The 26,960-nt window shown below is 44.0% G+C and overlaps 1 pseudogene; it reads left to right on the top strand.

Moving 5' to 3' along the window:
* Positions 1-290: 290 nt before the first annotated feature.
* LOC123059501 (UDP-glycosyltransferase 76B1-like) lies at positions 291-26,960 on the top strand (annotated as a pseudogene).

Here is a 26,960-nt window from a genome sequence, read left to right as displayed (position 1 = left end):
TTCAACCCCAATGTCACCTTCCCCATGGACACCCGGTCCAGCGAACGCCCTCGCCCGCCTCACTACTAGAAAAAGGGCTATAACTAATATGGACATTAATGGCGCACCATATATGTGGTGCGCCACTGCTATATAGCAGTGGCGCACCGGATACAGGTGCGCCGTTAATGTCCTCATTACTAATGGCGCACCACACACGCGGTGCACCTGTATGGTGATTCTCCATGTGTGGAAGCAGGAACCTGTGGCATTCCTGCTTCCACACATGGAGAATCACCATACAGGCGTGCCTCGTGCTGGGCTCCAACCTCCGTGGGATGCAGGTGGTCGCCGACCGGCTCGGCGTGCCGACGCTGGTGCTGCGTACGGCCGGCGCGGCCTGCCTCGTCGCCTTCATGGCCTTCTCGGCGCTCTGCGACAAGGGCCTCCTCCCACCACAAGGTACATCCCTCTACCTGACAAACAAACGGAGGTACTGTTATGAGATCATCTCGATGGTTTGATAATCTCACACGTTTAATTTACCTTTCCCCCCCTTGGGATTGTTCAGTTGGACGTTTAACACATAGTATAACTACAAATTGAAGGAAACATTTTTTTTCATGGAACACCATATAAATCCTGCATATGTGAAATATATTGTGTTAAATATTCATTAAGTGAAAAGACTTATGGCATCCTAGTTTTCAGACGAACTCCATGTTGTGCATAAATAGTTAGAATCGGCAATATTACATATTTGTTGGTATATTATTGTATCAAAATTAACTTAAAACTGAGCAAAGCAAATATTTACAAACTAGCAATTTGATATTCCATTAATAACAATTAATATATAACGACGGAGATAAATTATAGTTGATGCGAAGAACATGGACGTCACAATATTGAAAAACGCTTTGAGTCAGTGAAATAAACTGTTTAGCGAGTTAGTTGAGTGTACACCAGCAAACACATCACATTAAATGGAGAGGCGACATAGAAATTTAGGGGGGGGGGGGGGGGGTATCATGTTGAGTCATGTCAATCATCTGGATGCATGTCATTTCTTTTTCTTTACTAAATTCATTTATGTAGTTTCCCGATGTTGAGTCATGTCAATTTATTTTATATCCTTTTTGCGGGATTCATGTTGAGTCATGTTGAGTCATGTTGTTGAGTCATGTCAATCATCTGGATGCATGTCATTTCTTTTTCTTTACTAAATTCATTTATGTAGTTTCCCGATGTTGAGTCATGTCAATTTATTTTATATCCTTTTTGCGGGATTTGTTTTATATTGACGTTCGTGTTATTTTCTACAATGCTTTAGGATGAGTTTTGGATAGTTAGAAAAGTTTTCATGGACAGTTTGGTGTTGTCGGAGACATTTTTCATTTGATACATGGAGCATTGTTGAGAATTAACAACACATTTTATAACTCAAGCCAACCATTATTTTTTAAACCCTCAAATATATTCATGTAATAGTTGAAACATTCTTGAATTAGAAGAATATTTTTTTACCTAAAGTCTTAATAGTGCAGCTGGCTCATGCTTTAAAATGGAAAGAAAAACATACTTGTCCCGACTTATACCAAAATTAGTACTCCACCATATAAAGTTGTACTAAAATCAGCGACAATTAATATGAATCGGAGAGAGTAATAAATTTGGCCTAACGTGGTTCTAAATATGCATGGCCACATGAACATGCAGGCACACAAGATGTACATGGGTTACCACAGTGAAGTGCTATGTCTTCACATGCATTTAATTATGTTTGTAAAAAGATATAAATTTTGAATATAATATCAAGAATTAGATCCGCTTTCAATATTGAAACTCTCACGGCAAGCTCTACAAAACTAGGTATCATACGTGTATGTTTTGATGAACTTTGTTCTGTGCAACCTTTGGGCTCCAGGAACCAATGTAAATACTGTAGAAACCAACTTTAGTGTCACATTGATTGCTAGACAGATGGCTGGGGAATTATTATTTTTTTGAAAAGGAGGATGTACCCTCGACCTCTGCATCTAGATGATGCATGCAGCTATATTATTAATTATTCATAAAGATCATACAAGGTGATACATCAATAAGCCTGAAATCACCATCTTGGCAACGCTGTTGTTACTCCTATCCCCTTGATGAAGGTGTGCCGAATGTCCGGGCTTAATATCAAACAGACATCACACCAAAAACCTAACATCTAAAGCCGGGTGTCCCATCCAAGCCACTACCTGGATTGGGTCCCACATCGGTCCGGCACACTCCCAGTGAGCACCGCACGCTGCAAGGACCGTCACCTCCATCTTCCATCGATCCATCCTCAAAGCAGAACTGATGCACCGACCTTGCCAGGCCTCTCTGCCATCAACACCACCATGACGCCAGACAAGTTCCTCCTCGTGCGCGAGTCAAGATGGTTTGGAAAATATATGAAGTTACATATCTCACTCGTAGGATAGCCCGGATGAGGTGCCAACACTGAAATTGTACATCCACGGTTGGGGAGAAAGTTTGCAAATCAACTGCTATCCAGTTAGTCCGGACAGGAGACGAAGCACATATCCTATGTTGCAGGGAAATTTGGAAAGAAAACATAAAGAAACAATAAAAAAATCAGAAAACCCGAAAGCAAGCACCAACTGAATGGGAAATATAGAACAATTCCACCAAATGCAAGTCCCAAGAATGAGTTGTAAAAGAAATATAGATGTCACATTGAGTTGAGTGCGATTGCATGCAAAAGTAGTAACGTATGGATAAAAACAACTGACATTTTGGAGTGACTAGCATTGATATGGAAGCAAGCAAATCAAAGTAAACATAAAAGTGGCTTCCTCGATGTGGACGAATGACTCTACATGGTAAGCACTCCCAAAATCCGACGCGTTTCTTGTTGCCTTAAGATGTGTGTGCAACGGGGAAATACTCATTGGTTCCTAGAAGTATATACACCCTATATATGGAGAAATAATAATTACAGAAAGAGTAAAAAAAGTTCAGAAGTTTTTTGAATAAACTTGACTTATTTTGTACCAGTATATAAATTTTCGCAAATAAAAACACGGCATTGATTTGAGGGCAAAAATACAAAAAAATGTTGGTATATACAAGTCACTATTCACATTATGTTGACCGAATTGTTTTTTTTTACCCTGAGGTCAACGGGGTTTTTCTTTCATGGGTTTTTTTACAAGCACAATGTAAGATCAAGTTTATTCCAAAAATATTTGAGAATGTTTTTTCTTTTTTTTACCTATAAAGTGTATATACACACCTATGGACCAAACGGTCCGCCCCCAAGGCAAACCGCACTATACGTCGCGCTATATCTGTGCGAGAGGTCGGCACATCTCCGGATGGGATCTTCTACAGTACCACGATGCTCCTAATAAATGCAACTTTTTTTTGAGTAACCTAATAAATGCAACCTGTCTGGCAATGCTAGCTTTTGTACAAGTAACTTTTCGAAAGTGGACTGTAAAAACTAAACTCTGATTGAAATATGTTCTGGATTTTTCTAAGTAATTAATAAATATTTCGTAGCTTTTTTACAGTTAGTTTTTCAAACTGGACCGTAAAAACTAACGCTGATGGTAATATGTTCTAGAATATATTATCTAATCAATAGTTTTTGTAATGATTATTTTTCCGGAAATAAACTGTTACTGTACTGGTGTGTACACTCGAGCAAGGGGCGGTGCCTACCGACATATAGTTATCAAACTCCCCTTTCCCCTCCTCCTCAGACGGCCCCGCGGAAGGTAGTGGAGGAACCCTAGCCATCTGCTGCCTCTCCACTTCCCCTCCCCTCCTTCCCCATCCACCGCTGCTAGAGGCGGCGACCAGGCGAAGCCCGGCCGGCGCCGGTGCCGGCGGGGATTCCTCATCCCCTCGTGCGGCAGTGGCTAGTGCAGGCCGGCGTCTTCATGCCCGGGCGCTACGATGCACGGTCATGGAGACGCGGTAGCAGGTCTGTGTTTCAACGGCCCAAGGTCTTCCCTGCGGCGTGGTGGGCTGTGCTGGGTTGGGGCGTGCCCTGCCATGCGCTGGCGGCAGCTGATGCGACTGCGGCCAGTTCCGGCAAGCGGCGCGGGCTGGGGCCCGTTGGGACAACTTGGGTCCCGGTTGGCTGTCTCTAAAGTGCTCGGTGGAGGTGGTGACGTGGTGGAGGTGGAGTTCATGCGGTGGGCATGTGACGATCTCCTCCTAGGGCTTGCCACGTCCGGTGTGCTAGGTTGTGTGGTGGCCCTCGATGGTGGCACAGCAGTGGCAGAGCATGCTGTGGGAGCGTTTGGAGGTGATGGCGATTGGCCTCCAGAGGTGCTAGCTGCCATTGGGCGGCCGGAGGTGCCGGATGCCGCGGTGGTCTTCCCATCTATTTTTGCGCAGGCAGATCTGATGGGGCGACGCCTGCCCCTCCTAGTAGTGTAGGCTGGCAGTTGGCCGATGGCGCGAGCTGGCCCGCCGGGACAGGGGTTGACACTGGTCCCCCTGATCGGGGAAGGTTGTTCCTTGTGCTTGCTCCGGTCACCTCCGGCCATGTTGCAGCGGAGTTCCGTGGGTTGCTTGGGGGTGGCGTCTGCTTGTTATGGCGTCGATGTAGCCATCGTCCTTGGATGCCGTGGCGGCGGCCTCGAAAGGTGGGCTTTGCTCTCCGACGAGCTCCGTAGTGGTGGTGGCGGCTTCAACTCTTGGTTGTGTGGGCGGCAAGAGGAGTAGCGGCGGAAGGCTTTGGTCTGTTCTCTTGCAGCGGGGGTGGTGGCGCTGAAATCTGATTTGGATGGGATGATCTTCGTCACAGTGGTTGTCTGGTGTCTCCTGGTAGGGCAGAGGAGTTCCCAAGTGAAACCTTTGTGCTTTGGCGCCGACGACAGCGACGCCTTGGGGTGTCATTATCCTCTTGAGGACGTTCTCGCGGGCCTCTTCCCTATACCAGCAGGGTTTCGGATGAAAATCCATGTCCGCGGACTCGGCACCGGCGACGCTTGGCGCCGTAACCCTCTTAAGGGCGTTGTCGTGGAGCTATGACACCGGCTGTCGGGTCATGGCGATGTATTAGGACGTTTATGTTGTATGTTTATATTTGTTTTGTCACTATCATATATCATTCGACCGTGTACTTTGTTGTGTTGTTCGCTTTATTTATAAAACGCAGCGAAAGGCTATTTCGAGACATATAGTTATCAGTTATTTTGCGTGACTAAGTGAGATCCAGTGAAAACTAGCGTATTGATCATCAATCGTCCTGATTTATTGGTCCCCTTCGCATTTTGTGCTAAATTTTGACACTAAATTGAACTAAGAAAATGTTAATGCTAACCAAAAACAATATCTTTGGAAACTATGTTCAATCCAACAATATAATTTATGATGACATGCATTACTATTTTCATAGTTGAATCTATGATCAAAATTTAGCATAAAATACTAAGGCGGCCAATAAATCGGGACGTGTAGTAATAGGTGACGTACTGTTCTGTCGGTGGAGATTAAGTATAGAAAAAAAATCCATCTGGGTGTCATGCCCTGTAGCTTCAATTTTTTTTTAGTTCCGGCTTGTGTAAGTGGATTGGATGAGTAATTATGTTGACGTGACATTTTCAGGTGATATAGTTGCGTCATAACCGTGGTTGGAATATCATTATTAGAATAATTGTACTAACAAATGCTACTCCGTCCGTTCCTTTCTGTCCAAGCTGTCTAAATGGGGAGCCCTAGGAATCAGACTACTGATAATGAGTTTCCCATCAGATTGTTGGCTAGTATTCGTGACACGGAAGTAATATATGAAAAAGGTTCTAGCACTTCAATTCGTTTTGCTTCTATTTCAATAGCAAGTTTGTTTTCATATCAACCGGTGAAATTTTTGTCTAGAGCAACCATATTTTGTTTATACTGCAGATATTATTTTGCTTCGAATGACCATAGAACTGTCTCCAGTGTAACAATAAAATGCTTCCAACAATACACACACACATATATATGATTCCATCAAACTCTTTTTTTACCATTGTTACTGAAGGTTTCAAAGCAAATTACATTGGGACTTTGCTTCCATAGAATTCGGTATTTACGTCCGAAGAAATGGGAATTTTCTTCCAAAGAATTCGGCATTTGCGTCCAAAGAGACAAGAATTTGCTTCCAAAGAATTTGGTATTTGTGTCCGAAGAAATAGGAATTAGCTTCCAAACAAATTTGGTATTTGCATCAAAAGAAATGAGAATCTGCTTGCAAAGAATTTGGAACTTGCATCTAAAACAAAATGAGGATTTGCTTCCATATACAACAAAAATGATGCACATATGACCAGTTTTTGCATCACTTGGGCACAATGCATACGCCATGCTTCCAAAGATACACATTTTGCTTCTAAATCATTACGATACTATTTTCATATATCAGAGAATTGCTTCCATATTTATATAGATTTGTTTCCATCAAAAAGGAAAACATATATTTCAAACTACATATGATATGTTTCCACAAATGTTGAACATTTGTCTCAGTTAAACGAAGATTCGTTTCCATGGTGATCACGAAGCACTACACTGTCCATGGCAGTGGCACGATCGACAAGCATAAGTGCGACGACATTGTCTCTGTCACCATGGCCTTGTGGAAAGACGTGATGCATCTTACTACCTTCCTGCAATGCGAGATATAATCATGCGAAGGAGTTAACAAAATTTGATAAACAAATCCAAGAACGATGGAGAAGAACTCTACAACTCATAAAATAATCAAAATGTCCCAATGGAAAAAGAACAATACAAACTATGCTTTCTCCATTCATTCCTGATGAATTAATGATATAAATGCAATCCAGTTCAAGCCAGTGCATCAATGGAAACTCACATGTGCTTCACCCGCGTCACCTAGCTTTGGCATGTGGTGCTGACTTGCTGAGATGCAATATCACCTGGTAATCCACCCTCCTGTATGGCGTGAGAGCCTGCCCCTGTTGGCCTTGTTTCCAATCTAAGCCGGCGATCAGGCGAGGTGGATTGGAGGCCAAAACCGTAGGTGTAGCCGGGCCGATCCTGGCAGAGTTAAGCATGGCGACGAGAGAGGTTACGAGCTCGCCGACGAGCAGGTTAGTGGGTCAGCCTCTGCAAAGCTGCCGGACGAGATGGCACACCGACGAGGTGGAGCGGAGGCCGCAGACGGGTGGATCTGAAATTCGTGCTACCGAGAGGAGAGTCATCCAGGGGCATGGCGAGCTTGGAGATGTGCAGAAGAGATGGGAGAGTTATTTCAGGCGATTAATTTAAGAAGAGATTATAGGGTGTGGGCCAGAAAATCAGATGATTAGTATCGGGTTTGATTTCAGGGCATCTCTCAGCAATGACATTAAAATACAATTCAAGGTCATCCGACGAGTCTGAAGAATGCTTCTCAACAGACGTATGTAGGAAATTGTTTCCCTATATAAAACGTGTTATAAAAGTAAACCGAGGAATAGTATATTTAGTTTCGTATAAATAGTTACATGATAGCTTTTGGGCGGTACAGAATTATTAGGGCCAGCTAAAATGATTTTATAAGTATACACTGAGCTAGTACATACTACGAGCGAGCAGACAGGTTCGTAATTTTTTTACTGCGTGCTGGGGACTAGTGAGGAAGGGAGAGGAAGCACAGGACATGATTTGACAGCAGTAGTTGGCAGTTGAGAGAGCATGCTCTGGCATTGACAACATAACTTGCAGGTGGGTCCCGCACATGGTTTTAACTTTTGGAGAGGTTTTCGATGGAATTCACTTAATTTCAATAATTTCGGTAGATATTGAAATATTTATCTTTCGGTCAAAATATTTCAACAATTTCAGCAGTACACAGGAATTCAAATACTTCTCAAAATATTTTCAAGTATTTCTAAACATTGAATTGAATTTCAAGTGAATATTTCTGTACTTTGGTCAGAATGCAAACTAATATCACTGAAATTCATTTCGGTTGGTGCTGAAACAAGTCTGAAATTGGAAGTGAAAACCATGGCCCCGCACACTTGGTACATGTGAGTGGCTTCAAAATATGAGTGGTTAAATGATTTCGTGGTTCGAATACGACACAAAGGCGAATTATACATAATATAGTGGATGCACGGATCTTGAGAGGATTGTTGGTTGGATTTCATGGGGCAGTGCACCCGAGTGCAGTGGGGTCTTTCTCTAGCCACCTCTTAGGCTAGTCATAGTGGGAATAACTTAGCTAGTAACATAGCGCATATTTTGAGAAATTTTTGTTTATGTAACAAGTAATTAATGAGAGGTGGTAACATAATATGTTACTGTAACATAACGCTTTCCAAGACAAGATGAGTCTATAAGCTAATAAATGAAGTCATCTATGATACTACTAGTATGTTACTTTGCATTATGAAGATAGTAACTTAGAGTAGTGTCATATGCATGACACTAGTCTAAGTTACTCCCCACTATGACCAGCCTTACTATATAAGTTTTGTAAACATGCATTACTACTCGCATTCACATATGCATGCCACCGCACACAACCACAATCACAATCTCAATCACAATTCATTAATAACTAGGCATACATATTTATGGTTCTAGTTTCCTACTAATGCATATGCATCCTCACTATGTCACCTGGTGGTTGAGCATTTTCTTACCAAAATTTCAGACCATTCACAACTCAACATGCCACTGGATGATCTCCAACCACTCCGGGTGCGAGACATGGTCTTCTCAAACACAATTCCACATGAAACAATCTCCACTAGTCTAGAACGCATCGTGGAATCAGTAAGGTGTTCTTCTGGTGTCATCTTCAGCACATTCTATGACCTCGAAGATGCTGAGCTCCAAAAGGTCAGTGATAGCATGGGTGTCCCAGTGTACGCGATTGGTCCGCTTCACAAGATATCTTCAGGTACCCAGAGCAGCCTGCTAGCTCCTGATCGAACTTGTTTGGACTGGCTGGACAAGCAGGAGGAAGAGTCTGTTTTGTTCGTGAGCTTTGGGAGCCTGGCGTCGATGGACCAGGAAGAGCTAATGGAGACTGCATTGGGCTTAGCCAATAGCCGCATTCCATTTCTTTGGGTGATCAGGCATGACTTGCTTCATGATTCGGAGAAGGTAGGCCTACCTGATGGCTTTGAGGTAGAGACACGAGGTAGGGGAATGGTGGTGAGCTGGGCCCCACAACAAGAAGTTCTTGGGCACCAGGCGGTTGGTGGATTTTGGACCCATAATGGCTGGAACTCGACATTGGAGAGCATAAGTGAGGGTGTTCCAATGCTATGTAGACCCCATTTCGCCGACTAGATGATAAATGCAAGGTATGTCCAGGAGGTGTGGAAGATAGGATTTGAGTTAGATGGTAAATTGGAGAGGGGGGAGTGAAGGAAATATGCCCTAGAGGCAATAATAAAGTTATTATTTATTTCCTTATATCATGATAAATGTGTATTATTCATGCTATAATTGTATTAACCGGAAACATAATACATGTGTGAATACATAGACAAACAGAGTGTCACTAGTATGCCTCTACTTGACTAGCTCGTTAATCAAAGATGGTTATGTTTCCTAACCATGAACAAGGAGTTGTTATTTGATTAACGAGATCACATCATTAGGTGAATGATCTGATTGACATGACCCATTCCATTAGCTTAGCACCCGATCGTTTAGTATGTTGCTATTGCTTTCTTCATGACTTATACATGTTCCTATGACTATGAGATTATGCAACTCCCGTTTGCCGGAGGAACACTTTGTGTGCTACCAAACGTCACAACGTAAATGGGTGATTATAAAGGTGCTCTATAGGTGTCTCCAAAGGCACATGTTGGGTTGGCGTATTTCGAGATTAGGATTTGTCACTCCGATTGTCGGAGAGGTATCTCTGGGCCCACTCGGTAATGCACATCACATAAGCCTTGCAAGCATTGCCACTAATGAGTTAGTTGCGAGATGATGTATTACGAAACGAGTAAAGAGACTTGCCGGTAACGAGATTGAACTAGGTATTGAGATACCGACGATCGAATCTCGGGCAAGTAACATACCGATGACAAAGGGAACAACGTATGTTGTTATGCGGTCTGACCAATAAAGATCTTCGTAGAATATGTAGGAGCCAATATGAGCATCCAGGTTCCGCTATTAGTTATTGACCGGAAACGTGTCTCGGTCATGTCTACATTGTTCTCGAACCCGTAGGGTCCGCACGCTTAAGGTTTTGATGACAGTTATATTATGAGTTTTGATGTACCGAAGTTAGTTCGGAGTCCCGGATGTGATCACGGACATGACGAGGAGTCTCGAAATGGTCGAGACGTAAAGATTGATATATTGGACAGCTATATTCGGACACCGGAAGTGTTCCGGGTGATTTCGGAGAAAACTGGAGAGCCGGAGGGTTACCGGAACCCCCCCGGGAGAAGTAATGGGCCATATGGGCCTTAGCGGAGAGAGAGAGGGGCAGCCAGAGGTGGGCTGCACGCCTCCTCCCCCTGGTCCGAATTGGACTAGGAGAGGGGGGGCGGCGCCCCCCCTTTCCCTCTCCCTCCCCACTTCTTTTCCCCTCCTAGTAGGAGTCCTACTCCTACTAGGAGGAGGACTCCTCCTGGCGTGCCTATAGGGGCCGGCCGGCCTCCTCCCCTTGCTCCTTTATATACGGGGGCAGGGGGGCACCCCTAGACACACAAGTTGATCTTCGTGATCGTTCCTTAGCCGTGTGCGGTGCCCCCCTCCACCATATTCCACCTCGGTCATATTGTAGCGGTGCTTAGGCGAAGCCCTGCGACGGTCGTACATCAAGATCGTCACCACGCCGTCGTGCTGACGGAACTCTTCCCCGACACTTTGCTGGATCGGAATCCGGGGATGGTCATCGAGCTGAACGTGTGCTAGAACTCGGAGGTGCCGTAGTTTCGGTGCTTGATCGGTCGGGCCGTGGAGACGTACGACTACATCAACCAAACGCTTCCGTTGTCGATCTACAAGGGTACGTAGATCACACTCTCCCCTATCGTTGCTATGCATCACCATGATCTTGCGTGTGCGTAGGAAATTTTTTGAAATTACTACGTTCCCCAACAGTGGCATCCGAGCCTAGGTTTTATGTGTTGATGTTATATGCACGAGTAGAACACAAGTGAGTTGTGGGCGATATAAGTCATACTGCTTACCAGCATGTCATACTTTGGTTCGGCGGTATTGTTGGACGAAGCGGCCCGGACCGACATTACGCGTACGCTTACGCGAGACCGGTTCTCCCGGCGTGCTTTGCACATAGGTGGCTTGCGGGTGATAGTTTCTCCAACTTTAGTTAAACCGGGTGTGGCTACGTCCGGTCCTTGCGAAGGTTAAAACAGCACCAACTTGACAAACTATCGTTGTGGTTTTGATGCGTAGGTAAGATTGGTTCTTTCTTAAGCCCGTAGCAGCTACGTAAAACTTGCAACAGCAAAGTAGAGGACGTCTAACTTGTTTTTGCAGGGCATGTTGTGATGTGATATGGTCAAGACATGATGCTAAATTTTATTGTATGAGATGATCATGTTTTGTAACCGAGTTATCGGCAACTGGCAGGAGCCATATGGTTGTCGCTTTATTGTATGCAATGCAATCGCGCTGTAATGCTTTACTTTATCACTAAGCGGTAGCGATAGTCGTGGAAGCATAAGATTGGCGAGACGACAATGATGCTATGATGGAGATCAAGGTGTCGCGCCGGTGACGATGGTGATCACGACGGTGCTTCGAAGATGGAGATCACAAGCACAAGATGATGATGGCCATATCATATCACTTATATTGATTGCATGTGATGTTTATCTTTTATGCATCTTATCTTGCTTTGATTGACGGTAGCATTATAAGATGATCTCTCACTAATTATCAAGAAGTGTTCTCCCTGAGTATGCACCGTTGCGAAAGTTCTTCGTGCTGAGACACCACGTGATGATCGGGTGTGATAGGCTCTACGTTCAAATACAACGGGTGCAAAACAGTTGCACACGCGGATTACTCAGGTTATACTTGACGAGCCAAGCATATACATATATGGCCTCGGAACACGGAGATCGAAAGGTCGAGCGTGAATCATATAGTAGATATGATCAACATAGTGATGTTCACCAATGAAACTACTCCATCTCACGTGATGATCGGACATGGTTTAGTTGATTTGGATCACGTAATCACTTAGAGGATTAGAGGGATGTCTATCTAAGTGGGAGTTCTTAAAGTAAATTATTTGAACCTAAATTTATCATAAAACTTAGTACCTGATAGTATCTTGCTTGTTTATGCTTGATTGTAGATAGATGGCTCGTGATGTTGTTCCGTTGAATTTTAATGCGTTCCTTGAGAAAGCAAAGTTGAAAGATGATGGTAGCAATTACACGGACTGGGTCCGTAACTTGAGGATTATCCTCATTGCTGCACAGAAGAATTACGTCATGGAAGCACCACTGGGTGCCAGGCCTGCTGCTGGAGCAACACCAGATGTTATGAACGTCTAGCAGAGCAAAGCTGATGACTACTCGATAGTTCAGTGTGCCATGCTTTACGGCTTAGAATCGGGACTTCAACGATGTTTTGAACGGCATGGAGCATATGAGATGTTCCAGGAGTTGAAGTTAATATTTCAAGCAAATGCCCGGGTTGAGAGATATGAAGTCTCCAATAAGTTCTATAGCTGCAAGATGGAGGAGAACAGTTCTGTCAGTGAGCATATACTCAAAATGTCTGGGTATAATAATCACTTGATTCAATTGGGAGTTAATCTTTCAGATGATTGCGTCATTGACAGAATTCTCCAATCACTGCCACCAAGCTACAAGAGCTTCGTGATGAACTATAATATGCAAGGGATGAATAAGACTATTCCCGAGCTCTTCGAAATGCTAAAAGCTGCGGAGGTAGAAATCAAGAAAGAGCATCAAGTGTTGATGGTCAACAAGACCACTAGTTTCAAGAAAAAGGGCAAAGGGAAGAAGAAAGGGAACTTAAAAAAAACGGCAAGCAAGTTGCTATTCAAGAGAAGATACCCAAACCTGGACCTAAGCCTGAAACTGAGTGCTTCTACTGCAAGCAGACTGGTCACTGGAAGCGGAACTGCCCCAAGTATTTGGCGGATAAGAAGGATGGCAAGGTGAACAAAGGTATATGTGATATACATGTTATTGATGTGTACCTTACTAATGCTCGCAGTAGCACCTGGGTATTTGATACTGGTTCTGTTGCTAATATTTGCAACTCGAAATAGGAACTACGGATTAAGCGAAGATTGGCTAAGGAAGAGGTGACGATGCGCGTGGGAAACGGTTCCAAAGTCGATGTGATCGCAGTCGGCACGCTACCTCTACATCTACCTTCGGGATTAATATTAGACCTAAATAATTGTTATTTTGGTGCCAGCGTTAAGCATGAACATTATATCTGGATCTTGTTTGATGCGAGATGGTTATTCATTTAATTATGAGAATAATGGTTGTTCTATTTATATGAGTAATATCTTTTATGGTCATGCACCCTTAAAGAGTGGTCTATTTTTATTGAATCTCGATAGTAGTGACACACATATTCATAGTGTTGAAGCCAAAAGATGCAGAGTTGATAATGATAGTGCAACTTATTTGTGGCACTGCCGTTTAGGTCATATCGATGTAAAGCACATGAAGAAACTCCATACTGATGGACTTTTGGAACCACTTGATTATGAATCACTTGGTACTTGCGAACCGTGCCTCATGGGCAATATGACTAAAACACCGTTCTCCGGTACTATGGAGAGAGCAACGGATTTATTGGAAATCATACATACAGATGTATGTGGTCCGATGAATATTGAGGCTCGTGGCGGATATCGTTATTTTCTCACCTTCACAGATGACTTAAGCAGATATGGGTATATCTACTTAATGAAACATAAGTCTGAAACGTTTGAAAAGTTCAAAGAATTTCAGAGTGAAGTTGAAAATCATCGTAACAAGAAAATAAAGTTTCTATGATCTGATCGTGGAGGAGAATATTTGAGTTACGAGTTTGGTGTACATTTGAAAAATTGTGGAATAGTTTCGCAGCTCACGCCATCCGGAACACCACAGCGTAATGGTGTGTCCGAACGTCGTAATCGTACATTACTAGATATGGTGCGATCTATGATGTCTCTTACTGATTTACCGCTATCGTTTTGGGGACACGCTCTAGAGACGGCCGCATTCACGTTAAATAGGGCACCATCCAAATCCGTTGAGACGACGCCTTATGAACTGTGGTTTGGCAAGAAACCAAAGTTGTCGTTCCTGGAAGTTTGGGGCTGCGATGCTTATGTGAAAAAGCTTCAACCTAATAAGCTCGAGCCCAAATCGGAGAAATGTGTCTTCATAGGATATCCAAAGGAAACTATTGGATACACCTTCTATCACAGATCCGAAGGCAAAACTTTTGTTGCTAAGTTCGGAAACTTTCTAGAGAAGGAGTTTCTCTCGAAAGAAGTGAGTGGGAGGAAAGTAGAACTTGACGAGGTAACTGTACCTGCTCCCTTATTGGAAAGTAGTGCATCACAGAAAACTGTTTCTGTGACACCTACACCAGTTAGTTAGGAAGCTAATGATGATGATCATGAAACTTCAGAACAAGATACTACTGAACCTCGTAGATCAACCAGAGTGAGATCCGCGCCAGAGTGGTACGGTAATCCTATTCTGGAAGTCATGCTACTAGATCATGATGAACCTACGAACTATGAAGAAGCGATGGTGAGACCAGATTCCGCAAAATGGCTTGAAGCCATGAAATCTGAGATGGGATCCATGTATGAGAACAAAGTATGGACTTTGGTTGACTTGCCTGATGATCGGCAAGCAATTGAGAATAAATGGATCTTCAAGAAGAAGACTGACGCTAACGGTAATATTACTGTCTACAAAGCTCGACTTGTCGGAAAAGGTTTTCGGCAAGTTCAAGGGATTGACTACGATGAGACCTTCTCACCCGTAGCGATGCTTAAGTCTGTCTGAATCATGTTAGCAATTGCCGCATTTTATGATTATGAAATTTGGCAGATGGATGTCAAAACTGCATTCCTGAATGGATTTTTGGAAGAAGAGTTGTATATGATGCAACCAGAAGGTTTTGTCGATCCAAAGGGAGCTAACAAAGTGTGCAAGCTCCAGCGATCCATTTATGGACTGGTGCAAGCCTCTCGAAGTTGGAATAAACGCTTTGATAGAGTGATCAAAGCATTTGGTTTTATACAGACTTTTGGAGAAGCCTGTATTTACAAGAAAGTGAGTGGGAGCTCTGTAGCATTTCTGATATTGTATGTAGATGACATATTACTAATTGGAAATGATATAGAATTTCTGGATAACATAAAAGGATACTTGAATAAGAGTTTTTTAATGAAAGACCTCGGTGAAGCTGCTTACATATTAGGCATTAAGATCTATAGAGATAGATCAAGACGCTTAATTGGACTTTCACAAAGCACATACCTTGACAAAGTTTTGAAGAAGTTCAAAATGGATCAAGCAAAGAAAGGGTTCTTGCCTGTGTTACAAGGTGTGAAGTTGAGTAAGACTCAATGCCCAACCACTGCAGAAGATAGAGAGAATATGAAAGATGTTCCCTATGCTTCAGCCATAGGCTCTATCATATATGCAATGTTGTGTACCAGACCTGATGTGTGCCTTGCTATAAGTCTAGCAGGGAGGTACCAAAGTAATCCAGGAATGGATCACTGGACAGCGGTCAAGAACATCCTGAAATATCTGAAAAAGACTAAGGATATGTTTCTCATATATGGAGGTGACAAAGAGCTCATCGTAAAAGGTTACGTTGATGCAAGCTTTGACACTGATCCGGACGATTCTAAATCGCAAACCAGATACGTGTTTACATTAAACGGTGGAGCTGTCAGTTGGTGCAGTTCTGAACAAAGCATTGTAGCGGGATCTACATGTGAAGCGGAGTACATAGCTGCTTCGGAAGCAGCAAATGAAGGAGTCTGGATGAAGGAGTTCATATCCGATCTAGGTGTCATACCTAGTGCATCGGGTCCAATGAAAATCTTTTGTGACAATACTGGTGCAATTGCCTTGGCAAAGGAATCCAGATTTCACAAGAGAACCAAGCATATCAAGAGACGCTTCAATTCCATCCGGGATCTAGTCCAGGTGGGAGACATAGAGATTTGCAAGATACATACGGATCTGAATGTTGCAGATGTTGGGTTTCGTGGTAATTTCAAAAAATTTCCTACACACACGCAAGATCATGGTGATGCATAGCAACGAGAGGGGGAGAGTGTGATCTATGTACCCTTATAGATCGACAACGGAAGCGTTAATTTGGTTGATGTAGTCGTACGTCTTCACGGCCCGACCGATCAAGCACCGAAACTACGGCACCTCTGAGTTCTAGCACACGTTCAGCTCGATGACGATCCCCGGACTCCGATCCAGCAAAGTGTCGGGGAAGAGTTCCGTCAGCACGATGGCGTGGTGACGATCTTGATGTACTACTGTCGCAGGGCTTCGCCTAAGCACCGTTACAATATTATCGAGGACTATGGTGGAAGGGGGCACTGCACACGGCTAAGAATATGATCACGTGGATCAGCTTGTGTCTCTAGGGGGTGCCCCTGCCTCCGTATATAAAGGTTCAAGGGAGGGGGGCCGGCCGGCCAGGAGAGGCGCGCCAGGAGGAGTCCTACTCCCTCTGGGAGTAGGACTCCCCCCCCCCCTCCTAGTTGGAATAGGATTCGTGGAGGGGGCGGGAAAGAGGAGTGAGAGGAGGAAGGGGGGCCGGCCCCCTCTCCTTGTCCAATTCGGACCAAGGGGGGGAGGGGGCGCGCGGCCCATCTCTGGCCACCTCTCCTCTCTTCCACTAAGGCCCAGTAAGGCCCATATACCTCCCGGGGGGGTTCCGGTAACCTCCCGGTACTCCGGTAAAATCCCGATTTCACCCGGAACACTTCTGATATCCAAACATAGGCTTCCAATATATCAATCTTTATGTCTCGACCATCTCGAGACTCCTCGTCATGTCCGTGATCACATCCGGGACTCCGAACAACCTTCGGTACAACAAAATGCATAAACTCATAATATAATTGTCATCGTAACCTTAAGCGTGCGGACCCTACGGGTTCGAGAACAATGTAGACATGACCGAGACACGTCTCCGGTCAATAACCAATAGCGGAACCTGGATGCTCATATTGGCTCCTACATATTCTACGAAGATCTTTTATCGGTCAGACCGCATAACAACATACGTTGTTCCCTTTGTCATCAGTATGTTACTTGCCCGAGATTCGATCGTCGGTATCCCATACCTAGTTCAATCTCATTACTGGCAAGTCTCTTTACTCATTCTGTAATACATCATCCCGCAACTAACTCATTAGTTGCAATGCTTGCAAGGCTTAAGTGATGTGCATTACCGAGAGGGCCCAGAGATACCTCTCCGACAATCGGAGTGACAAATCCTAATCTCGAAATACGCCAACCCAACATGTACCTTGGGAGACACCTGTAGAGCTCCTTGATAATCACCCAGTTACGTTGTGACGTTTGGTAGCACACAAAGTGTTCCTCTGGCAAACGGGAGTTGCATAATCTCATAGTCATAGGAACATGTATAAGTCATGAAGAAAGCAATAGCAACATACTAAACGATCGGGTGCTAAGCTAATGGAATGGGTCATGTCAATCAGATCATTCAACTAATGATGTGATCCCGTTAATCAAATAACAACTCTTTGTCCATGGTTAGGAAACATAACCATCTTTGATTAACGAGCTAGTCAAGTAGAGGCATACTAGTGACACTCTGTTTGTCTATGTATTCACACATGTATTATGTTTCCGGTTAATACAATTCTAGCATGAATAATAAACTTTTATCATGATATAAGGAAATAAATAATATCCTTATTATTTCCTCTAGGGCATATTTCCTTCAGTCTCCCACTTGCACTAGAGTCAATAATCTAGATTACACAGTAATGATTCTAACACCCATGGAGCCTTGGTGCTGATCATGTTTTGCTCGTGGAAGAGGCTTAGTCAACGGGTCTGCAACATTCAGATCCGTATGTATCTTGCAAATCTCTATGTCTCCCACCTGGAGTAGATCCCGGATGGAATTGAAGCGTCTCTTGATGTGCTTGGTTCTCTTGTGAAATCTGGATTCCTTCGCCAAGGCAATTGCACCAGTATTGTCACAAAAGATTTTCATTGGACCCGATGCACTAGGTATGACACCTAGATCGGATATGAACTCCTTCATCCAGACTCTTTCATTCACTGCTTCCGAAGCTGCTATGTATTCCGCTTCACACGTAGATCCCGCCATGACGCTCTGTTTAGAACTGCACCAACTGACAGCTCCACCGTTTAATGTAAACACGTATCCGGTTTGCGATTTAGAATCGTCCGGATCAGTGTCAAAGCTTGCATCAACGTAACCATTTATGATTAGCTCTTTGTCACCTCCATATACGAGAAACATATCCTTAGTCCTTTTCAGGTACTTCAGGATGTTCTTGACCGCTGTCCAGTGATCCACTCCTGGATTAGTTTGGTACCTCCCTGCTAGACTTATAGCAAGGCACACATCAAGTCTGGTACACAGCATTGCATACATGATAGAGCCTATGGCTGAAGCATAGGGAACATCTTTCATTTTCTCTCTATCTTCTGCAGTGGTCGGGCATTGAGTCTGACTCAACTTAACACCTTGTAACACAGGCAAGAACCCTCTCTTTGCTTGATCCATTTTGAACTTCTTCAAAATCTTGTCAAGGTATGTGCTTTGTGAAAGTCCAATTAAACGTCTTGATCTATCTCTATAGATCTTTATGCCTAATATGTAAGCAACTTCACCGAGGTCTTTCATTGAAAAACTCTTATTCAAATATCCCTTTATGCTATCCAGAAATTCTATATCATTTCCAATCAGTAATATGTCATCCACATATAATATCAGAAATGCTATAGAGCTCCCACTCACTTTCTTGTAAATACAGACTTCTCCAAAAGTCTGTATAAAACTAAATGCTTTGATCACACTATCAAAGCGTTTATTCCAACTCTGAGAAGCTTGCACCAGTCCATAAATGGATTGCTGGAGCTTGCACACTTTGTTAGCTCCCTTTGGATCGCCAAAACCTTCCGGTTGCATCATATACAACTCTTCTTCCAGAAATCCATTCAGGAATGCAGTTTTGATATCCATCTGCCAAATTTCATAATCATAAAATGCGGCAATTGCTAACATGATTCGGACAGACTTAAGCATCGCTACGGGTGAGAAGGTCTCATCGTAGTCAATCCCTTGAACTTGCCGAAACCCTTTTGCGACAAGTCGAGCTTTGTAGACAGTAATATTACCGCCGGCGTCAGTCTTCTTCTTGAAGATCCATTTATTCTCAATTGCTTGCCGATCATTGGGCAAGTCAACCAAAGTCCATACTTTGTTCTCATACATGGATCCCATCTCAGATTTCATGGCTTCAAGCCATTTTGCGGAATCTGGGCTCACCATCGCTTCTTCATAGTTCGTAGGTTCATCATGATCTAGTAGCATGACTTCCAGAACAGGATTACCGTACCACTCTGGTGCGGATCTCACTCTGGTTGATCTACGAGGTTCAGTAGTATCTTGTTCTGAAGTTTCATGATCATTATCATTAGCTTCCTCACTAATTGGTGTAGGTGTCACAGAAACAGTTTTCTGTGATGCACTACTTTCCAATAAGGGAGCAGGTACAGTTACCTCGTCAAGTTCTACTTTCCTCCCACTCACTTCTTTCGAGAGAAACTCCTTCTCCAGAAAGTTTCCGAACTTAGCAACAAAAGTCTTGCCTTCGGATCTGTGATAGAAGGTGTATCCAATAGTCTCCTTTGGATATCCTATGAAGACACATTTCTCCGATTTGGGTTCGAGCTTATCAGGTTGAAGCTTTTTCACATAAGCATCGCAGCCCCAAACTTTCAGAAACGACAACTTTGGTTTCTTGCCAAACCATAGTTCATAAGGCGTCGTCTCAACGGATTTTGATGGTGCCCTATTTAACGTGAATGCGGCCGTCTCCAAAGCATAACCCCAAAACGATAGCGGTAAATCAGTAAGAGACATCATAGATCGCACCATATCTAGTAAAGTACGATTACGATGTTCGGACACACCATTACGCTGTGGTGTTCCGGGTGGCGTGAGTTGCGAAACTATTCCGCATTGTTTCAAATGTACACCAAACTCGTAACTCAAATATTCTCCTCCACGATCAGATCGTAGAAACTTTATTTTCTTGTTACGATGATTTTCAACTTCACTCTGAAATTCTTTGAACTTTTCAAACGTTTCAGACTTATGTTTCATTAAGTAGATATACCCATATCTGCTTAAGTCATCTGTGAAGGTGAGAAAATAACGATATCCGCCACGAGCCTCAATATTCATCGGACCACATACATCTGTATGTATGATTTCCAACAAATCTGTTGCTCTCTCCATAGTACCGGAGAACGGCGTTTTAGTCATCTTGCCCATGAGGCACGGTTCGCAAGTACCAAGTGATTCATAATCAAGTGGTTCCAAAAGTCCATCAGTATGGAGTTTCTTCATGCGCTTTACACCGATATGACCTAAACGGCAGTGCCACAAATAGGTTGCACTATCATTATCAACTCTGCATCTTTTGGCTTCAACATTATGAATATGTGTGTTACTACTATCGAGATTCAATAAGAATAGACCACTCTTCAAGGGTGCATGACCATAAAAGATATTACTCATATAAATAGAACAACCATTATTCTCTGATTTAAATGAATAACCGTCTCGCATCAAACAAGATCCAGATATAATGTTCATGCTTAACGCTGGCACCAAATAACAATTATTTAGGTCTAATATTAATCCCGAAGGTAGATGTAGAGGTAGCGTGCTGACTGTGATCACATCGACTTTGGAACCGTTTCCCACGCGCGTCGTCACCTCGTCCTTAGCCAATCTTCGCTTAATCCGTAGTCCCTGTTTCGAGTTGCAAATATTAGCAACAGAACCAGTATCAAATACCCAGGTGCTACTGCGAGCATTAGTAAGGTACACATCAATAACATGTATATCACATATACCTTTGTTCACCTTGCCATCCTTCTTATCCGCCAAATACTTGGGGTAGTTCCGCTTCCAGTGACCAGTTTTCTTGCAGTAGAAGCACTCAGTTTCAGGCTTAGGTCCAGACTTGGGTTTCTTCTCTTGAGCAGCAACTTGCTTGCTATTCTTCTTGAAGTTCCCTTTCTTCTTCCCTTTGCCCTTTTTCTTGAAACTAGTGGTCTTGTTGACCATCAACACTTGATGCTCCTTTTTGATTTCTACCTCCGCAGCTTTCAGCATTGCGAAGAGCTCGGGAATAGTCTTATTCATCCCTTGCATATTATAGTTCATCACGAAGCTCTTGTAGCTTGGTGGCAGTGATTGGAGAATTCTGTCAATGACGCAATCATCTGGAAGATTAACTCCCATTTGAATCAAGTGATTATTATATCCAGACATTTTGAGTATATGCTCACTGACAGAATTGTTCTCCTCCATCTTACAGCTATAGAACTTATTGGAGACTTCATATCTCTCAATCCGGGCATTTGCTTGAAATATTAACTTCAACTCCGGGAACATCTCATATGCTCCATGACGTTCAAAACGTCGTTGAAGTCCCGGTTCTAAGCTGTAAATCATGGCACACTGAACTATCGAGTAGTCATCAGCTTTGCTCTGCCAGACGTTCACAACATCTGGTGTTGCTCCAGCAGCAGGCCTGGAACCCAGCGGTGCTTCCAGGACGTAATTCTTCTGTGCAGAAATGAGGATAATCCTCAAGTTACGGACCCAGTCCGTGTAATTGCTACCATCATCTTTCAACTTTGCTTTCTCAAGGAACGCATTAAAATTCAACGGAACAACAGCACGGGCCATTTATCTACAATCATACATAAACAAGCAAGATACTATCATGTACTAAGTTCATGATAAATTTAGGTTCAATTAATCATATTACTTAAAGAACTCGCACTTAGAGAGACATCTCTCTAATCCTCTAAGTGATTACGTGATCCAAATCAACTAAACCATGTCCGATCATCACGTGAGATGGAGTAGTTTCATTGGTGAACATCACTATGTTGATCATATCTACTATATGATTCACGCTCGACCTTTCGGTCTCCGTGTTCCGAGGCCATATCTGTATATGCTTGGCTCGTCAAGTATAACCTGAGTATTCCGCGTGTGCAACTGTTTTGCACCCGTTGTATTTGAACATAGAGCCTATCACACCCGATCATCACGTGGTGTCTCAAAACGAAGAACTTTCGCAACGGTGCATACTCAGGGAGAACACTTCTTGATAATTTAGTGAGAGATCATCTTTTAATGCTACCGTCAATCAAAGCAAGATAAGATGCATAAAAGATAAACATCACATGCAGTCAATATAAGTGATATGATATGGCCATCATCATCTTGTGCTTGTGATCTCCATCTCCGAAGCACCGTCATGATCACCATCGTCACCGGCGCGACACCTTGATCTCCATCGTAGCATCGTTGTCGTCTCGCCAATCTTATGCTTCCACGACTATCGCTACCGCTTAGTGATAAAGTAAAGCATTACAGCGTGATTCCATTGCATACTATAAAGCGACAACCATATGGCTCCTGCTAGTTGCCGATAACTCAGTTACAAAACATGATCATCTCATACAACAAAATTTAGCATCATGTCTTGACCATATCACATCACAACATGCCCTGCAAAAACAAGTTAGACATCCTCTACTTTGTTGTTGCATGTTTTATGTGGCTGCTACGGGCTTAAGCAAGAACCAATCTTACCTATGCATCAAAACCACAACAATAGTTTGTCAAGTTGGTGCTGTTTTAACCTTCACAAGGACCGGGCGTAGCCACACTTGGTTCAACTAAAGTTGGAGAAACTGTCACCCGCAAGCCACCTATGTGCAAAGCACGTCGGGAGAACCAGTCTCGCGTAAGCGTACGCGTAATGTCGGTCCGGGCCGCTTCGTCCAACAATACCGCCGAACCAAAGTATGACATGCTAGTAAGCAGTATGACTTATATCGCCCACAACTCACTTGTGTTCTACTCGTGCATATAACATCAACATATAAAACCTAGGCTCGGATGCCACTGTTGGGTTTCGTGGTAATTTCAAAAAAATTCCTACGCACACGCAAGATCATGGTGATGCATAGCAACGAGAGGGGGAGAGTGTGATCTACGTACCCTTGTAGATCGACAACGGAAGCGTTAATTTGGTTGATGTAGTCGTATGTCTTCACGGCCCGACCGATCAAGCACCGAAACTACGGCACCTCCGAGTTCTAGCACACGTTCAGCTCGATGATGATCCCCGGACTCCGATCCAGCAAAGTGTCGGGGAAGAGTTCCGTCAGCACGACGGCGTGGTGACGATCTTGATGTACTACTGTCGCAGGGCTTCGCCTAAGCACCGCTACAATATTATCGAGGACTATGGTGGAAGGGGGCACCGCACACGGCTAAGAATATGATCACGTGGATCAACTTGTGTCTCTAGGGGGTGCCCCTGCCTCCGTATATAAAGGTTCAAGGGAGGGGGGCCGGCCGGCCAGGAGAGGCGCGCCAGCAGGAGTCCTACTCCCTCTGGGAGTAGGACTCCCCCCTTTCCTTGTTGGAATAGGATTCGTGGAGGGGGTGGGGGGGAAGAGGAGAGAGAGGAGGAAGGGGGGCCGGCCCCTCTCCTTGTCCAATTCGGACCAAGGGGGGGAGGGGCGCGCGGCCCATCTCTGGCCACCTCTCATCTCTTCCACTAAGGCCCACTAAGGCCTATATACATCCCGGGGGGGTTCCGGTAACCTCCCGTACTTCGGTAAAATCCCGATTTCACCCGGAACACTTCCGATATCCAAACATAGGCTTCCAATATATCAATCTTTATGTCTCGACCATTTCGAGACTCCTTGTCATCTCCGTGATCACATCCGGGACTCCGAACAACCTTCGGTACATCAAAATGCATAAACTCATAATATAACTGTCATCATAACCTTAAGCGTGCGGACCCTACGGGTTCGAGAACAATGTAGACATGACCGAGACACGTCTCCGGTCAATAACCAATAGCGGAACCTGGATGATCATATTGGCTCCTACATATTCTACGAAGATCTTTTATCGGTCAGACCGCATAACAACATACGTTGTTCCCTTTGTCATCGGTATGTTACTTGCCCGAGATTCGATCGTCGGTATCCCATACCTAGTTCAATCTCGTTACCGGCAAGTCTCTTTACTCGTTCTGTAATACATCATCCCGCAACTAACTCATTAGTTGCAATGCTTGCAAGGCTTAAGTGATGTGCATTACCGAGAGGGCCCAGAGATACCTCTTCGACAATCGGAGTGACAAATCCTAATCTCGAAATACGCCAACCCAACATGTACCTTTGGAGACACTTGTAGAGCTCCTTTCTAATCACCCAGTTACGTTGTGACGTTTAGTAGCACGCAAAGTGTTCCTCTGGCAAACAGGAGTTGCATAATCTCATAGTCATAGGAAAATGTATAAGTCATGAAGAAAGCAATAGCAACATACTAAACGATCGGGTGCTAAGCTAATGGAATGGGTCATGTCAATCAGATCATTCAACTAATGATGTGATTCCGTTAATCAAATAACAAATCTTTGTCCATGGTTAGGAAACATAACCATCTTTGATTAACGAGCTAGTCAAGTAGAGGCAAACTAGTGACACTCTGTTTGTCTATGTATTCACACATGTATTATGTTTCTGGTTAATACAATTCTAGCATGAATAATAAACTTTTACCATGATATAAGGAAATAAATAATATCTTTATTATTGCCTCTAGGGCATATTTCGTTCAGCAGACCCGTTGACTAAGCCTCTTCCACGAGCAAAACACGATCAGCACCATGGCTCCATGGGTGTTAGCTAGAATCATTACTGTGTAATACTAGATTATTGACTCTAGTGCAAATGGGAGGCTGAAGGAAATATGCCCTAGAGGCAATAATAAAGTTATTATTTATTTCCTTATATCATGATAAATGTTTATTATTCATGCTATAATTGTATTAACCGGAAACGTAATACATGTGTGAATACATAGACAAACAGAGTGTCGCTAGTATGCCTCTACTTGACTAGCTCGTTAATCAAAGATGGTTATGTTTCCTAACCATGAACAAGGATTTGTTATTTGATTAACGAGATCACATCATTAGGTGAATGATCTGATTGACCTGACCCATTCCATTAGCTTAGCACCCGATCGTTTAGTATGTTGCTATTGCTTTCTTCATGACTTATACATGTTCCTATGACTATGAGATTATGCAACTCCCGTTTGCCGGAGGAACACTTTGTGTGCTACCAAACGTCACAACGTAAATGGGTGATTATAAAGGTGCTCTACAGGTGTCTCCAAAGGTACATGTTGGGTTGGCGTATTTCGAGATTAGGATTTGTCACTCCGATTGTCGGAGAGGTATCTCTGGGCCCACTCGGTAATGCACATCACATAAGCCTTGCAAGCATTGCCACTAATGAGTTAGTTGCGAGATGATGTATTACGAAACGAGTAGAGACTTGCCGGTAACGAGATTGAACTAGGTATTGAGATACCGACGATCGAATCTCGGGCAAGTAACATACCGATGACAAAGGGAACAATGTATGTTGTTATGCGGTCTAACCGATAAAGATCTTCGTAGAATATGTAGGAGCCAATATGAGCATCCAGGTTCCGCTATTGGTTATTGACCGGAGACGTGTCTCGGTCATGTCTACATTGTTCTCGAACCCGTAGGGTCCACACGCTTAAGGTTTCGATGACAGTTATATTATGAGTTCATGAGTTTTGATGTACCGAAGTTAGTTCTGAGTCCCGGATGTGATCACGGACATGACGAGGAGTCTCGAAATGGTCGAGACGTAAAGATTGATATATTGAACGACTATATTCGGACACCGGAAGTGTTTCGGGTGATTTCGGAGAAAACCGGAGAGCCGGAGGGTTACCGGACCCCCCCCCCCCCCCCGGAGAAGTAATGGGCCATATGGGCCTTAGTGGAGAGAGAGAGGGGCAGCCAGAGGTGGGCTGCGCGCCTCCTCCCCCCTATTCCGAATTGGACTAGGAGAGGGGGGCGGCGCCCCCCCCCCCCTTTCCCTCTCCCTCCCCACTTCTTTTCCCCTCCTAGTAGGAGTCTTACTCCTACTAGGAGGAGGACTCCTCCTGGCGCGCCTATAGGGGCCGGCCGGCCTCCTCCCCTTGCTCCTTTATATACGGGGGCAGGGGGCACCCCTAGACACACAAGTTGATCTTCGTGATCGTTCCTTAGCCGTGTGCGGTGCCCCCCTCCACCATATTCCACATCGGTCATATTGCAGCGGTGCTTAGGCGAAGCCCTGCGACGGTAGTACATCAAGATCGTCACCACGCCGTCGTGCTGACGGAACTCTTCCCCGACACTTTGCTGGATCGGAGTCCGGGGATCGTCATCGAGCTGAACGTGTGCTAGAACTCGGAGGTGTCGTAGTTTCGGTGCTTGATCGGTCGGGCCGTGGAGACGTACGACTACATCAACCAAACGCTTCCGTTGTCGATCTACAAGGGTACGTAGATCACACTCTCCCCTCTCGTTGCTATGCATCACCATGATCTTGCGTGTGCGTAGGAATTTTTTTGAAATTACTACGTTCCCCAACAGGGAGATCGAGAGGAATGTTCGAAACTTATTGTGCCAAGAAGAAGGTGCAGAAATGAGGCGAAGGGCAAATGATCTGAAGGACAAAGCAATCCGATGCATCAAGAAAGGAGGCTCTTCGCAAACTAGAATTGATTTGTTGGTGAATTTTATAACGTCGCTACCTTCTTCCATTTAG

Source organism: Triticum aestivum, chromosome 3A (assembly GCF_018294505.1).
Source record: "Triticum aestivum cultivar Chinese Spring chromosome 3A, IWGSC CS RefSeq v2.1, whole genome shotgun sequence".
NCBI lineage: Eukaryota > Viridiplantae > Streptophyta > Magnoliopsida > Poales > Poaceae > Triticum > Triticum aestivum.
The sequence above is the reverse complement of the archived record's forward strand: the minus strand, read 5'-3'. Positions and strand labels throughout refer to the sequence as shown.